At 43.8% G+C, this 16,830-nt stretch overlaps 1 long non-coding RNA gene across 2 annotated transcripts in view; it reads left to right on the top strand.

Moving 5' to 3' along the window:
* The window catches only part of LOC135415363 (uncharacterized), a 41,938-nt gene that overhangs the window by 1,219 nt on the left and 23,889 nt on the right, over positions 1-16,830 (top strand). For both annotated transcript variants that reach the window (XR_010431105.1, XR_010431106.1), the window contains exon 2: positions 13,017-16,525. This is a non-coding gene — a long non-coding RNA (uncharacterized LOC135415363). The remainder of the gene's footprint in view (positions 1-13,016; positions 16,526-16,830) is intronic.

Genomic DNA, 16,830 nt, shown 5'->3' on the forward strand with positions numbered 1-16,830 from the left:
ACCAGCAGATGCTGCCCTAAGACTGGTACAGCTGGTACTTTCCTGCCTCGGCTGTCCTGGGGGCAAGGTGTTAGAAGGAAAGTCAAGTGGTCTCCAGGAAAGCTGCCTTGAGGAGAACTGCTGAATCCCTTCACCTGCACCACATGCTGCTGTTTGCCATGTACAGGCAGAGCCCGTCAGAAAGGCTGTTGCTGATGTAACACTGCACCCGACAGATCATCCTATCACTGATAGGGTGTCACCTGAGATACATCCTTAAGTACTGATCTTCAGTTAGGAAGCTGAAGTTTTCCTCCAACAGCTGGAAGTACTCCTAGTTAGTGTTAATACTCATCAGGAATACTGGTTTTTAAATGGCATTAGCATTAAAAAAAAAAAAAAAGTGTATATATTTCAACAAGTGGACTTGCAGTGCTTTCTCCCAGTCTTCTAAACAATTTGCTTCTGCCTCTTCCTCAGTGGAGTAAAATTATTTGGTAGTATCTACTCTGGGTAGCAAGTTGCACAATTTATATTTGGATTACATAAATACATACCTAAATCTTCAGAGTTTCTGACTTTGTGGCATCCCCAGTGGTTTTTTATAGAGAGAACGTTCTAAAGATGCAATATGAGTTAAAACATATTTCTACATACTTATTTTATTGCTCCAGAAACACAGTCTCTCATCGAGAAACTAATTCTACCTGTAGCACTTGTAAGAAAGTACTTTGTCTGCAGCACTGTTCCTACTTCTCATTTCATTAAATTCTAGATATCTTCATTTTCTCATGAAGGTCTCAGCTGTTAGAGATGCCCAGAAGAAACTTTTACTGGATCATAGTATTATACTGAAGTAATAACGTTAAACTAAAAAAAAAAAAAAAAAAAAAAAACCAAAACGAAACAAAATCCCCCCCCCCAAAGAAACCTTCCACAAAATCTTCCCAGAAGATCCACAGCAGGAATTGGACATCTAGCCCTGTCCAGCTGCTTTTTCCGGAGCAAATTGATGGGGCTTGCACAGGGTCATGCTGAAAGAACCACAAGCAAAGATACTCTTTAGAGAGCTAACTGGAAGAGCTCCTGGTCAAGATTTCTGCTTAAGCACAGGACTCCACCCACTTCCCTGGGGATAGGTGAGAACTGATAACCCATCTCGTACTCAATAGACCCAATTAAGCACGTGTTTGCTGAGGGGATAGTTTGCTTTAGTTTGCTTCGATGTGGTTCGTGAAATAAATATGCACAGTAATCAAGGGAACGGTACAAAAGCGTGTGGAAGAACAAAAGGTCATTGGTAAAACAGGTAATACAGGGTAAAACAGGATGCTGTGGAGCACGGGAATTATCTGGCAGAAGAGGAGGAGGAGGTAGCATAAATCACAGCTCTTTCCTCACAGTGCCATTCACAGGTGAGCGAACAGCCCAAGCCATTCTGAGGGACCAGAGCTGAAGCTGGGACATCAGTTAACGCGCACAAATGATGGAGGAGAGTCACTCCTCTGTCAGACAGCTCTGAGGGATTCCTGCAATAAAGGCATTAGAAAGGGGAGGGAGTAGAATTAAACCCAGATGCCTGTTGAGTTTCCAGACATTTCCTTTCCCTACGTCTTGTTTCCAGCTACGGTTTTTAGCACTAGAAGAGCTTTTTCCTAGGCCATGGGAGAGCCAGCTGTGAAAAATCACTTAATGCAAGTAGGTGTGGAGGGTTATTTTTCCTTATTGCTGTAGAGGGGCACAAGTGACTCAAAGTTACTCACTTGACAAGTCATACACTTCAGTAAAAGTTGGGACTAGTGAGTAGAGTTTAGCCCATCGTTTAAAACTAATAATCAGGTGATCCATTTACAGGGTGTTGAAACAGGATAGCTGCTAGCGTTTTGCCAGAATGACAGGGCACAGCATTTGCTATATGCAGGTAGTTCATACATATAAGGCAATGTACATCTCTTGTTCCAAGTCTGTTTATCTTGGATTTACATTGTTACCAGATGAAGTATACAACTGCAGGACTTGACTTCAGTGGGGACTACTCATATGTAAATAGTGACATAACTGTTTAGCAGATGAGGCCTAATTAAGCGGGAATAGGTCCTACATTTTCCCTCTCTAAGAGAAAACAATGTGAAGAAGCTAATGCAGGAGCATTGCTAAAAAGTCACAATGCCTTAAACCAACCTATGAAACACCCTGAAATCCTAAGGAAGCTGCAAGTGTTCTTTTTCTTCCTTAAAATACCTTAGAAAACAATGAGCTATTACTGGTTGGCTTTTTCACATAGTTGAAAGGCTACCAAAATGTGTGGATAAACGCTAAGCACATGCTAAAAGACACCTTCCATCCATTATGCACAGCTGCTCCTTCAGAGATCACTGAAAACCCGCCTCAGACACCAACGTTAGCAATCTGAGCAGAATCAGACGATAACAGTAGCTGTCAACTTTACGGAGATGCTTCTGAAATAAGAGCTATGTGACATCATTGCTAGTGTGAAGCGGGGCTGCCAGCTTCTCTCCATGCCAGCAATCTAATCATGTGTTTGAAAGAAAGGTCCCTCAGGGTCATGGTGTGCTAGTTTTGCTGGTAACCTCCTGCTTCTTCAACAGGCAGATTTGGCGCCTGCCCTGCTACTGCCTGGAGGGTAAATACCAGCCTCCCAGTAGGTATTTAGGGTAGCCTCCCATCAGGTGTTGATTTTCTGTGCCTGATCTCCTCCTCTCGGAGATTATCTTGCTCTGGTATTTCCATCTTTCCCCTGATCTTCGTGCTGCAAGCGTTAGCAGTCTTTCACTCTGCCTCCTCCCTCCCTGGAAGTTTTCCTTTCTTTCTGAGCCTACTTGTCTTCAAACTGCGTGTATTCCATGCTGGTAACATGCAGATGAACATCGTAGTCATGATCCCACTCAGACACTAAACAAGCCTCCCACCAATGCCTTGTCCTCCTTTAAAGTGCTAGAACATTTCATCTTGCTTCTAGTCTCCTAAAAGCACCAGGAAATCCTCTGGAGTAGGCAGGCAGCAGCGTGTGTGCTTGTTGTGTTTGTACCTCAGAGAATGGCTTGTCGTGGGCCCACCTCCAAGAGCATGTTTGCAGGGAAAAGGGGGTGAGACCCCTGCAGTAGGGTGGTGTGTCCATAGCCAGCAGAGAGCTTAGGCTCCCACCCACCTCAGCCCACAAGAGAGGGGCTTCAGTGCCACCATCAACGGGAGGTATTTTGCACGTCGACTTCTTCTAAGATCACAAATTATGCCAAGCTCATATTCACATTTGGTAAAACCAGGAGAGAGACCAAAGGGCAGCTCAAGCTCAGCATTCCCAGGGAAACCCAGCACTGCTGCAAGTCAGGGCCAGTCAGGGTTTCCATCATTCGAGTTGTTTGAAGCAAAAACCTTGAGACAGGTGCCTTGGCCAGCATTCCTGAACTGTGGAGGCAACAGCACGGGCTGGAGTGGGAGGACGTGTTGGGGTAATAGTGGGTCTATCAGCATTGGGTCAGCCACCAACTGGCTGATGCCATGGAAATCCTTTGCTCTGCACTTTTGGCCAGCCCTAGGTACCCCACATCCCTCTCGCAGCACAGTGGGGCTGTAGCAAGGCTTTAAGAACAGGTCTGAGAGTTTTGCATTAATTATTTATTTGACATCCACAATGTAAAGAAACACCACTGTAATAAAGTTTTGCTTAAACTATTCCTGTCATCCATGGAGAGGACGTATTTCAGGAAAACTTCCGGAATTAGGGTTTTGTTTTTCTCAAACTACCACAGAGGCAAATATAGTTCAGTGCCTGCACAGCACTCATTTAGGTTAGCTGCAAAAGACAGGAGATGAGATAAATGTAATGGAAACTACTGGCCCATGTAAGTTCTCCTGGATGACCTGAGCAAAATGAGCCACCGGGTATCTCTTACTAGAAGAAAACCAGAGATAGGGAGAGAAATCAGAACCTGGAGAAAAAAGAAACATGACAGCTGTAATCTGTTACTATTGCAACCTGATTATGGGATTCGTTGACAAGGTGGGGGACCCTTTCTTTTGGCATTAAAGTCTACACCTTGCTTCATGTAACCACGGGAAAATATTTCCAGGCATGTCAATCTTTAAAACTGATTCTTTCTTCATTTTTTCTTTAAAAAGAGCAAACATACAACATGACTGTGTATAAAATAAGCTACACCACCACCTCATCATATTTTTAAATGCTTTTATGCACAGTCCTGAGTTAGCAAAGAACTCCAGAACTTCCCGTGCAGAAATACCCTTATAAAAATATAGAGGATTAGCCTTAATTGTACTCAGGAGTGAAAAGTAAACACATACTTCAGTTTCCTTCTAAAGTTAATGTTTATAAGGGAACTATCTCCCAAACTACATTAATCTACTTCTTGACAGTCAAAAACCCTATCAGCTTCCATGGGAGTTCACAGTAACAGCTGTGTGCTTGAACCTCGTGGAGCATGATAGAAACGTGTTATTGTTAAGAACAAAATATCTCTTGGAGAAATTATACACTGAGCAGAGAGCAAGAGGAACTGGGTATAAGGATTATTAAGAGACGCTGGTGAGCCCTGTGTAAGAGTGACCTCTGACTTTGTCTCAGCATTCAAATGATGAACTCTCTCAAATGTAACTGTGTTCTCTGTAAGTCCCCCGTGTAAAAGGGGAAGAAGGGGAGATGACAACAGAAAGAAGAGAGAAGCAGGGAAATAGTAATGTAGGATAAAAACACTGAAGGAGAGTAGAAACACAGAAAAATTTACCACTGAACTGAGGGCATTTAGTAGAATAATAACCTCCATCCAGACTCTTGCAACAAGTTAGCTAAAAAAACCCCATACCAGCTATGTATGCAATTGTCCTGTCTATTTTTATCCTGTCATTTTCAGACTAAAATGACAAACAAATTCTCCCCTGAGACAGTATTCACAACAAGCAGGAAATAGTGCTAATGTTGACCTAAATAAATAAAGCTGCTCCTGCGTAAGAATTCCTGCAAGGATCCTTTAACACAAGATACTTTGAAAACATTTGCTGCAAAATGCATATGAAACCCCGGGGAACAAACAACCTGCTAGACACCATGGTCTCACTATCCCAATTTGGCAAGCAAGGTTGAGAGCTTCATAAGAAGAAAACAGGGGTACTTAGGGTAAGATTTCTGATGCCAAATCACAAGGTCCCAGTAGACCTTTCAGTTAGAGCACAGATGAATTTGCATAGAAAAAAAAGTATTATTTTGTGGAGTTGTACACGTGGTTTTGAGCTAAGGTGTACACGCAGCTTTAACTACATCCTATGACAATTTGCATGATGCTTTCTGCCTCAGGTGGCGCTATTGCTCCTGCTTAACTTTTTGATAGGGTCATTCATTGCAGTTAAAGACAGCAATTACACACTTAAGTAAAAAAGTTATGTGCATCTTTAGAGGCACTGATAACTGAGGTGAATTAGATCTGTTGTCCTTATTCAATCTGAAGCTGTAGACCCGAGATCCCTTTCCAAAACCAAGCTTCGTGAAGACAGAGCCAAATCTAGAGGAAAATTTTGTGGAGGCTTATTTGGGATTTTATTGTAAACTCATCAAATGCAGCAGTGTTAGAGGTTGTTGGTAAAAATATTATTGCTACTCCTACTTTGTATTTGCATCACAGATTTGAAGATGTGTTTGCTCCATTTGCAGCCCACATACTGCTGCAGCATCCTTTCCTTTGCTCTACCTGATAACCTGTCAAAAAGGTGGGCTGTTAGCAAAACCTCCGCTGAGCAGCAATTAGCAAGTCTTCTGTTCCAGCAGAGATGGCAAAACTGACTTTTGTTTTTCCGACACTTGAAGCTAGAATGACACAAAAGGGCCGTTATTTTCATTTAGAGCCCCCTGTAATGCTGCCCATTTGCCTTAAAGATGTTCCGAATGGGCTCTGTATGGAGCTTTTGGGTGCAGGGATGTCATGAATTAATCCATTCAGCCACCAAAGTCCTTTCTGCCTTTCACCGCATCCACTGGAGTTGAACTAGATATAATCTTTGCATTTTCTCTTCCACTTTGTTTTCTGATGTGCTGTCCTGTTCTAACTGTTCCTCACAGGAGCCAAAGCAACTTTTGTTTGTGACTTGGGGAACTTTATTGAATAAATATATCTAGAAGTGTTCCTAACACTGAACAGCACACAAACTTCATGATTACTTTTAGTGTCTCTTATTGAACTGAAAATATTTTAATAACCTGAAAGATTCTTCAGTGAACCATGCTGGATCTGTGCAATTTATAGCATATTTAAATATTTTTACATTGGTACCCAAGATTGAATTCCAATATTTCTCTTTTGTATCTCTGAGCGTTTTAATACACTTCTGGGAACACTTACCTTTTATGATGAAACCAATATTTCCAACATAAAGTGGTGATTTCAGCTTAAGTGCAACCATATGTATCTTAGGGTAAGGACTTTTGGTTCTAAATAACTGGTTAATGTTAAGTGTCTTTCACAATGAAAATGTCACAAACTACCATATACCAGGTTTCTTGATAAAGGGCAGAACAGTGCAGCTTCTAGAGTTAAGGATCAATACTTTGAGGCACAATTACAAATGGGGATTTTTTTTTTCAATGAGAGTGGTAAAACTACAGAGATACGGGAGAAGCACAAACCAAATCTGCTCAATTTAATGAGCCTATCTCTCTTGGTGTGAATTAGATCATGTCTTATTTTAGTTTACCAGTCTGATTACTGATGGGTAATAACACTACTAAACCTAATTCTACAAAACTATGCATATAACTTATTCCTGAATCTGTACAGCATAAACCCCTCATCAGTAGAAGCATCACATTTGATTATTTTGCTTCAGGCACCGATCTCAAATCTCTCGGAAAGCTGAATTAATCTTTACAGCTTTGAGGGACACTTTTGTGTCCATTTTACAAGAAGACAAACTGAGGCAGAGAGCGTCTAAACTGCCAGTAAATGACTCTGATAGTGCGGCTTGGTCCCTAAGCAGTTTACCCACAATAATAATGCCGGTCAAGATTTGGCAGTCCCAACACTTTTTTCCTAAGAAATATATAATGACTCTTCTCCCGTGTCTTCTGGGCATATTACTTTGACACTGGGAAAAGATCCATGTAAAAATATTTGTATCACAATATCAAGGATATGCATGCATTCATGTGGCCTAGCAGCAAAACACTGGCAGGGAGCAATTATTAATTTGGGGATAAAATGACTTGTTCAGTGTGTACATAAATTAGGAGAAAAAGCAGAGGACTTGGGCAAACAGTGAGGGAACAGCAATCAGATTTTCCAGCTCTTAAGCCTTCTCAGACTCACACTGTCTACTCTAAAGGTTAAGAGTCACCTGTGGATCACAACATGTTTCTTGTGCATTTACTCCGTGGCCTGCACCCTGGGCCCGTGAATTTGGAAGGTTTATAGAAGAGCCATGGAATCATAGAATAGAATAACAGAATACCTTAGGTTGGAAAAGACCTTTAAGATCACCAAATCTGACTGTTAATCCAGCACTGTCAAGCCCACCACCAAACCATGGCCCCATGTGCCACGTCTGCTTGTCTTTTAAACACCTCCAAGGCTGGTGACTCAACCACCTCCCTGGGCAGCCTGTTCCAATCCGTGTCTGGATTTTTCTGCGAAAAATTTTTTTGCGAAATATTTTTTCCTGGAATCCAATCTAAACCTCCCCTGCTCCAGCTTGAGGCCATTTCCTGTTGTCCTATCGCTTCTTAACTTGGAGAAGAGGCCAATCTCCATCCTCACTACAACCTCCTTGCAGGGAGCCCTCCTTTTCCCCAGGCTGAGCCCCCCAGCTTCCTCAGCTGCTCCTCATAGGGCTTGTGCTCCAGACCTTTCCCCAGCTCCGTTGACCCTCTCTGGACTTGCTTCAACACCTCAATGTCTTTCTTGTAGTGAGGGGCCCAAAAATGAACACATAATTTGATGTGTAGCCTCACCAGTGCCAAGTATAGGGGGATGATCACTGCCCTAGTCCTGCTGGGCACACTGTTGTGGATACAAGCCAGAATTCCCCTGGCCTTTCTGGCCACCTGGGCACGCTGCTGGCTCATGTTCAGCTGCTGTCAACCAGCAACCCAGGTCCTGTTTCACTGGGCAGCTTTCCAGCTACTCTGTCCCCAGCCTGTAGCGCTGCTTGGGGTTGTTGTGACCCCAGTGCAGGACCCAGCACCTACACCTTGTTGGCCCTCATAAAACTGGCATCAGCCCATGGATCCAGCCTATCCAAATCCCTCTGCAGACCCTTCCTACCCTCAAGCAGACGAACACTCCCACCCAGCTTGGTGTTGTCTGCAAGCTGACTATAGATGCTCTTGATCCCTTCGTCCAGATCATCAATAAAGACATTAAGCAGGACTGGCCCCAACACTGAGCCCTGGTAACATCACTTGTGACTGGCCTCCAGCTGGCCATAACTTTGTTCACCACCACTCTTTGGGCTCAGCCACCCAGCCAGTTTTTACCCAGTGAAGAATACATCCATCCAGGCCATGAACAGTCAGTTTTCTCCAGGTGTCAAAGGCTTTGCTAAAGAGCAGGTAAACAATATCCACAGCTTTTCCCTAATCCACTAATCAGGTCACCTTGTCACAGGAGACCAGGTTAGTCAGATGGTCACGAAGGCAGGGGATGTTGCTGCTTGTGAGCCGACAGTGGTTGTGCCGCTCACCCCGTTCCTGCTTTCCATTTGTGACTGGGTATCCTTCTAAACCCTACCTTGGCTTAGAGCTACGGGACCTCAGCAGCAAGATGAGTGCAGGGCTCACCCCCTGAGCCCCCGTGGAGCCCGGGTGTGCTGTGCTGGGTGGCTGGAGGCACACCTGCCCGGGCGGGCACTGGCAGCAAGCCTCACCTGCGGAGCCCTGTGGTGCTGGGGGCCCTCCGTGCCACGGCAGCCACCCCATGCTGTGCCACCAGCCTTCTCTCTTTAATCAGGCTTTTCATCAATCAGCACTTGGGACAAAGCACAGGCCTGAAGAGTAGATGATGCCTGCCAATGTTTTCTGATCTCTTGTGGGTGACTCATTTTTTGGGCAGCCTGCCTTCCATGAGGAGGAGAAGGCAACTACCAGGGAAGGGAGGTGGGAAGATTCAGATAACTACAATAAAGATAATTCCAGATTATTTGTCAGGATAACTCAAGATGTCTATCATTATCAATAATTTCGGTCTCTGAGGTCTGTGCAGTTATGAGAGAAATGAAACTTGGCCTAAGGTTTCCCTGGCTTTCAGTGGGTTTGATTGTTGGCTTAAATATGCAGTTGCTGTGAAGTTGCTGTCTCTAATAATCTTACATTTATCTTTTTTCTTGTGTTTCTCACAAGTCTTTTGACATTCCTTGCTCAGGAGTAATCCCCACTAAACCTTAAGTATGTGTCAGTACTCCAAAGGAAAAAATCTGGGAGTAAAATCTATAAGATAAACCATAAGGTGAAAAACAGATGATTAATTGCAACTAAGTAGGTAAGAAGAATGTCATGGAATACCAGTACTTCTCAATTATTTAAACTTAATCAGGAGCATATAAATCACTGTATCTTAGCATGACTCCTTCCTGTACCACTGTCTCTCTCAAAAAATATATTTTGGGTATTGGTCTAAAGAGTGTTCTAAGAGAGTAGGGCAACACAAGACAGAACAGTGGTAAGATGAAAGGATTCAAACAAAAGTTATATAGTTAATTAACAACATAAAGCTACATAAAGAGCCTTGAATGAAATTTGAAAAGTGCAGGCTGGATTCTTAGCTGCTTAAATTGACATAGCACCATGGCTTTGTGGATCTGATCCACCTTGCACAGAATGTCTTGCAACCTTGCATCTATCTAAGGTGCCTTGGGCCTCTTATAGAAACAACAAAGGAGAAAACCAAACAAAAACTGTTCAATTCAATCCAATAATGGCTTGACTATATAGATAACTAAATGAAGCTAATTAGAAACTTTTTGTCCTACCTAACTCTTTATTATGATAAAGGCTTTTTGTTGTGCAAACTGATAAGTAGACCTTATTCTCTGTCATTTATATTTACTAATCTAGATAGTCAAAAAGTGCTGATGAATAACCCATGGGCTCTGAAACTCATCAGTATGGAGAGGACAGAAATCATAGACACGTGAAGTAAATAAGTACAATGTGCCAACGTTTTCCAACCTTATGTGTGCCATTTTATAAGTTTGATCTTAAGTTACTCTTCCCACTGCAGCCATGTTGGCACCATCAAAAGCAAGAAACTTCTGAAATAATTTTGTCCTGATGTCAGAGTGCACACTAAGCCCTGGGAGGTGCTGCTGTGTTTTATGGAGGGAGGCAGGAAATTGCCTCTTCCTGGACCAGCCAGACAAGCTGTCGGCAGCATGTGGGCTCTTTCTAGCAGCTTCCGCAGAGGAAACAGGGTAGGATGGGAGCCCATGGAGCCAGGAGGGATTAGGTGCAGGTGACACCTAAATTTTCTGTGTGGAAGGCAGGAAATGCTAATGGGTGAGGAGGTATTTGTTGGGGGTCAGCAGCAGAGAGGGAACCGGGAGAGATGATAGTGAGAAGGCCCCAGTGGGAAGTGCTGTGCCAGTCCAGTACAACAGCACCTGGGGAGATACTGGTGCCACAAGACACAAGAGTTTAGGTATCTCAGGTGCATCTGGGCTGCAGGCAAGAGGAGGCATCTCCAGGTGTTGACTCCAGCGCAGCTCCAAATTCTTAGGAACAGATTAAAATCTGAGCCTCTCTCTTGGATCTCAGCCCTCACAACCTGCTTCTCCTCCCAAAGCAGTCAAGGTTGGGATTTGGACAAGACTTTTCAAGTTTTCCTTATGGAGATGTGGCTGGTGGTCACACGCCATGCTCTGGCAAGCCCTACAGCCTGCTCATGGGATGGGAGGCAGGCAGGGCATGGTCCCCCTTCGCCGCTCCACATCCCCATGAGCCCAGGGCTGCCAGGCAGAGGAGAGGATGGGCTAACATCTGCAGGAATGGCAGAAGGGTTCTGACAAGTGAAAAGGCTTTTACTGATCTGAGGGCTGTGGCTACGTAAAGGATTGTCATGTTCCAGAACGAAAGGCTGGGCATCATGTAGACCTACTGCCTCCCAGTCTTTCTGTACAACTATACATATGTGAGTGACACATATTTACATGCACCTTTTTACACGGAGACAAGGACTGGCTATAAACCAGAATAGAAATGCAGCTATTTAGGGAATAAAAACTAGAGTTTAGAGAATGAGAGCAATGGCATGAGAAATGGTTTCCTTCAGCTCCTGATCTCCTGTAGGTTGAAATGAGCTATCTGAAGACTCTTCACCGGAGGTGCACTGGAGGACCACTGTCAGCATAGGTGCTACAGTGAAAATGTGTTACTTGTATGAGATAGGGTAAAAAAAGTCAGGAAGACTCCACATCTCTGCCACGCTGTCCTACAGATGTGACCCTTTCATGTGCAAGGCTTTTTGTTTATAAGAATAGGTGGGACTATGAGAGCAGTATCTGAAATGCTCAGTATTTTCCTCAGTCTTAACAAAAGCAAAAACTGAAGTCAACAAAAATAATTTCATACATAATCATTATTTCCCACACAGAAATTATGGCTAGATTGGTAAAAACATTCTCACTTAACCACTCTCCCAGACAATACACAGTTCAATGGCCAAGTACTAAGAAGTGACAGTGCTTCTCCCAATAAAATTGGAGCAGTACTACAGTGTGTAAAAACCATTGTAGCTGCGCAATCTCAGACTCCCTCACCTTCTCCTCCTACACATGCACGGTCCGTAAAGGATGCAGGTATTGGTGAGACAGGCAGGAGCATGCAACACGAGCCTGGACACCCCAGGAAAACTCTAAACCCGACCTGCTTCATGGGTCCCCATGCCCTCCTGGACAAGCCACCTGATCTCTCCTCTGAGGAGATACCAAGAGCTGCGTGAGCTCCTTACCTCCTGGAAATGTTGGGAGGATGCAATCTTCCATCTGCAGGGCACGCAGGTCCTGCCACCACGGAGATTCACTAGTCAGACACACCAAAGCAAACGCACCAGTGAACAGAGCAGCGAATTTGTACAGATGTAAGGTGTTGGTTGTGTAACAGCCCAGGTGATTTACGTTTGCTATCTACAGATAGGGATGAGACATGGGTTGCCTGCAGCTTGCATGCTCATACATGCACACCCAGAGGGGGAGTAAAGCAGAGCCCTTGGAGCTCAGTCAAGGCAGTGATTCAGAGGCAGAGCAGCACGTGTAGGGTAGGTAGCTGCTAGCCAGGTACTTGTTGGGTGGGCTTGGGCTAATTAAGCTGATTGGAGAAAGGAATCAAGGATCCAGGAGCGAGAAGAGAACAAAAATGCAAGTCAAAATTCAGTGTCTGCTGACTTGATGCGTAATTCTATGGCAGTTTACAGACCTGTGTGTGAGAACAAAGTGGAAAGCATCTATTTTTATGTTGTGGAGGGATGCCGAGCTGAAGATAAGACTTAGTTCATGAAACACAGTTTGGCTTCTTTTTAGTCTTAACCCACCTCCTGCTACACACTCCTCTGTTCAAAACACCACACATCTTCATAACATTGCTTGTGTGCGGGGTAGCCTTGTTTTGTTACAGGACTGGGTTCAGGGAGGAAATTGGTTTCTGATGCTCAGAATGGCTTTGTAAATGAATGATGAATGAAGATGCAGGCAAACTGGGAGATACAGGGAAGAAATTGATAAATAGAAGAGAATGCTGTGGAAAAAAACCAAGAGGATCTGAATTACTTACACAAAATACACCAGTAATTTGTGTGCTTGTTGTGAGGTATCAATGGCATCTCTCTCCCTGCTGCACTGAAACATGCTTTATATACACAAATAAAGGAAACTGCCATCCACCCCAGTGTTTTTGTTAGTTTTAGAGAATCCCCACATTTAATTTCCAAACTTGAGAGGAAACAAGGAATCTAGAGCTCTAGAGATCATTGCTGTTTCCTTTCAGAGCAATTCTGCATGTTTGACATCTTATCTATTGTTTATGTCAGGCAAACAGAGACTGGACAACACAGAGTGGGCTGCAGCGGTGAGACGGCGAGTGAATACCTATGAGCCTCGGTGATTCATCATTCCAAGGAGCTCTTGCTTTAATCACAGAGGGCTGCCAGATGAGGAAGACCATGAGGATTTATGACTTTGGGGCAGAGTGACATCTGTCCTAGGCGTTCCAACCCAAAACTGCAAATCGATGCTTTTATTAGAAAGTGACGGCATTCGTGGTGAAGGGTTGAACACCCAAACGCTCCCCAGCACAAAACTGCCGTGTGAAAGAGCAACCCCTGCTTGACCCACAGAAAAATCAATCTCAAATTAAAGCTTTTCAATGGCTGAGAGATCCATCTGCAGGATCTTCTCTAGCTAAGGTGATCTCGCCTTTCTGAGTGCTGGGCTTCCTGTTTTGTCACAGACATGAGAAGTGTGGAGTTTAGTGCTAGGACACTGTAAGCAGCAATTAGCCATGAAGCATCGCCCAGTGCTGCTGTCATCCCTCCATGGTCACTTTATCTCACTGCTCCACTTTCAGAGAGACCTTTTTACTCCCCATTCTGCTGTTTTAGATGATGTTTGGTGTCTGCGTCACGTTTTACATAAGACTGATGCTCCCTCCACAGCTGCACTTCTCCTCTACCACAACCAGCTGGGTCCTGTCAGCAAGCAGCAATGCCTACAGGTCATGGAAAAAGGGAAGCTTCCCTCAAAACTCGTGGTGGGAGTGTACAGCTAGAAATTAAGAGACTTGGGCTCTGTCATCCCTTGCAATATTCACATGTGCGGGTGAATAGTTTATCTGTGTGACTTGGTTTCCCCATCTCTGAAATGGAAAAGTTACCTTTCTGGAGCGATTATTAACAAAAATGGATTTGAGGCTTTCAGCCATGAGGAGAAATAAAAATGCAAGTTATTAATATGGGTAACAGCCGTGGCCTGATTACACTCAGAAATAAAGAGAATGAACTAAAAGAGGGACATAGTTAATGCTTTCATATCTCCTACTGCACATCCCTCTGTATAAACCAAGAAATGCATTTTATTTTAGCAGCAGGACCTGCCCTGGTAGAGCAGGGAGGTACAGGGGGACCTTCTGCAGGGCCCTCTCCCAGACTGACCTGCTCCAGCAGAGGTGATACCTGCCTTCTGGCCTCAAAGAAATTTCCATGGCAATCATGCCACCTTTCCAGCCCTATTTTAATCACTTTAAAGCTGTGAGCCTTTCCAGCCTGCAAACACTCAAATCGCCGAGATGTGTCAGCCCATACCTGCTGCAAGGACTGAGCCACGTGGCTGCTGAGGTGGCCATTACAGAGCTCCATCAGGGTAGTTTAGGGCTGGATGATTGTTCTGTTTGATTTGGGGTTTCAGTAGCTGTAAAAACAGCACAAATACTTCCTTTCCTACTGCATGTCCTGCAGTTATTTGTAGAAAGCAAAGTCAAGGGCGGTTATGTTCACAAGTCAATGCCCATTTTGTCATCACAAATCTGTGGAGCTGAGAGCTGATACAGGATAATGGACACCTGGAGCTGCAAAGGCGATGCTTTTCTTCAGAGAGAACACGGAATCCTGTGTGAAGCCCTTTATGCCACTGTGGTGTCTGCCTTGCTACCTCTGAGGAATGCTTGGAAAGAGGAGGGTCACCACTCTCAGAGCTGCTGGAGGCTGCCACTTCTCACTCTGCAGTAGTTGACTGGGCTATCATTAGCTGGTAGGAGACCAAGCAAAACGCTCACCTCCTGAGAAAGGCAACCTGCTCAAAGCCTTAGGGCTGTTTGTAATAACACTCTGCTACTAGACTCCATTTGCTTTCAAGGGTGATAAGAAATGAAGCATTTGGGGAAGGAACTTTTGAGGAACTCAACCACTTGAGCATTCATTGCAACCTCATGGCATAATTTTACCATTTTGTTAGGAAATACTGCTATTTTTTTCTTGAACTCAAATCAATCAGAAAGGTAACATCAGTAACCAGAATCACCATTCAAGTTTCTGTGTGGAAGTATCTTCACCTGAAACTTCTAAAATGTTATGCCAAAATGTTGGTATAACATATTCATACTTCTACTTTCACTTCTGCAGTGGGTCACTCTACCCACTACCTATGCTATTTCTGAGGATGTGATTTTTTTCCACCATGGATGGGAAAGATGAGAACTATATTCCAAGTCATTACTGTTGCTTTACTCAGTTATCAAGGAAAAACATTAAAAATACTTTGACTCTTACATAAAATAGAACAGTATCAAACACATACTTTTATTTTCTCTTCATTTCTACGTGACAAGTCAGCAGCACATTTGAAGTTCCTACAGTAATGTGAAACACATTCTATCATTTTCTTTGGAAAAATATTTCCTGTGGTGTTGCCTCTATATGTGCAAGGCAATTGTTTACATGGCTGGTTCCTAAGCTCTATACATTTGCATCTGAAAGATCAGAAAAAAATGGACAAGCTTGAAAATGTCATCTCAGTTGGGACTTTGGATCACAGAAGGTTCTTAATAATGACAATGGTTCTTGGGATAAGATGATGGAGAGTTTGAAAGAGAAAAAAAAAGGTGATATTGTCAAGGCATCCCTGGTGACTTTAAGGAGAGTTTTGCAAAGATACAACAGAGCTGATGGTGCTGTGGACTGTGATGCTCCAAACTTTTATCAGCTTAGCACTTCTGGTCTGGAGAAAATCTGAATTTTGCCTGTTTCCTGCTCTCCAAAAGGGGATGAATAAACAGCCTTGGAAAACAACAGACTCCAAAATCTGCCATTAGAGTATTTCTAATGTTTTAAGGACCTGAGATCCAACCAGGGGGTGTAGTTAATATTTCAGTAACATGCCTCATACAGTTTTTTTCACTTCTTAACCTCCAACGTGGTACAACACTTGCAACATGTAGTGTTATGGACAGGCACCAAGAATGCTGCACATACAATAGGAAAAATGCAGCAGTGACACATACATATCTACAGCTGTGTATATGCACACATGCTGCCATTCAGGTAAGCTCAGGCAGCCTGAATTTCCCAGGCTGACGTGTTATTTACTCTTCTCTCAGCCTTGGAAGATTTTTCCTGGACTTCATAACCTGCCCCTCTCTAACAAGGCTGGGTCTGGGGAATGGACCTTCCTGTGAGTATCTTCCATCAGGCTCACCTTCCATCCCAGGTGGTGTTAAGTAAATCCTAGGAACTGAACTATTGAACTCGACCTTTGTACCCAAATACCTTCATAGATAAATGCTTGGGTAACAAGGGAGGAGAAGATGGAAGGATTCAGGAGAAAAACAGCACATGCAGAACTCAGCTGAGCTGTCTGGTCACTACATCCTTACACAAAGGTGATTGGAGAGGTTTCCTGATGGATGACATCATTCACAAGAGCTCTGTCTGTAGCTGTCAGCACAGAAAGAGGTCCTTAAAATTCCAGGAGCTGAAGCCTTGCAATCCATCAGGGAAAGGAACACAGACATCCACCCTCCCCCTTGGCCAGCACAGGAGCCCAAATGGTGAGCATAAGTCACAATCATTTTGTTTGTGCAAAACTCTTGGCCATGGAGTCACAAACAGTGCCTGGGTTACTGTGTGCACACTCTTGTTTGTACTGACAAATATATCTGTACACAGGGACTCCCAGACTCCTGGTGTGCAGTGCTTTTCCTACCTGGCAGCAAACTGGTCACAGGGAAGATGCTGCTGCCTATGGTGGGATCACTCTGTCACAGAGTACAGTGCATTCCTAACTGTGAAAATGATTGATTTCATAGAACATTTTGGAAATGAGATAAGTGTTGTGCAGGATTCCATTTCTAGG

Source organism: Pseudopipra pipra, chromosome 6 (genome assembly GCF_036250125.1).
Source record: "Pseudopipra pipra isolate bDixPip1 chromosome 6, bDixPip1.hap1, whole genome shotgun sequence".
In the NCBI taxonomy this organism is placed as follows: domain Eukaryota; kingdom Metazoa; phylum Chordata; class Aves; order Passeriformes; family Pipridae; genus Pseudopipra; species Pseudopipra pipra.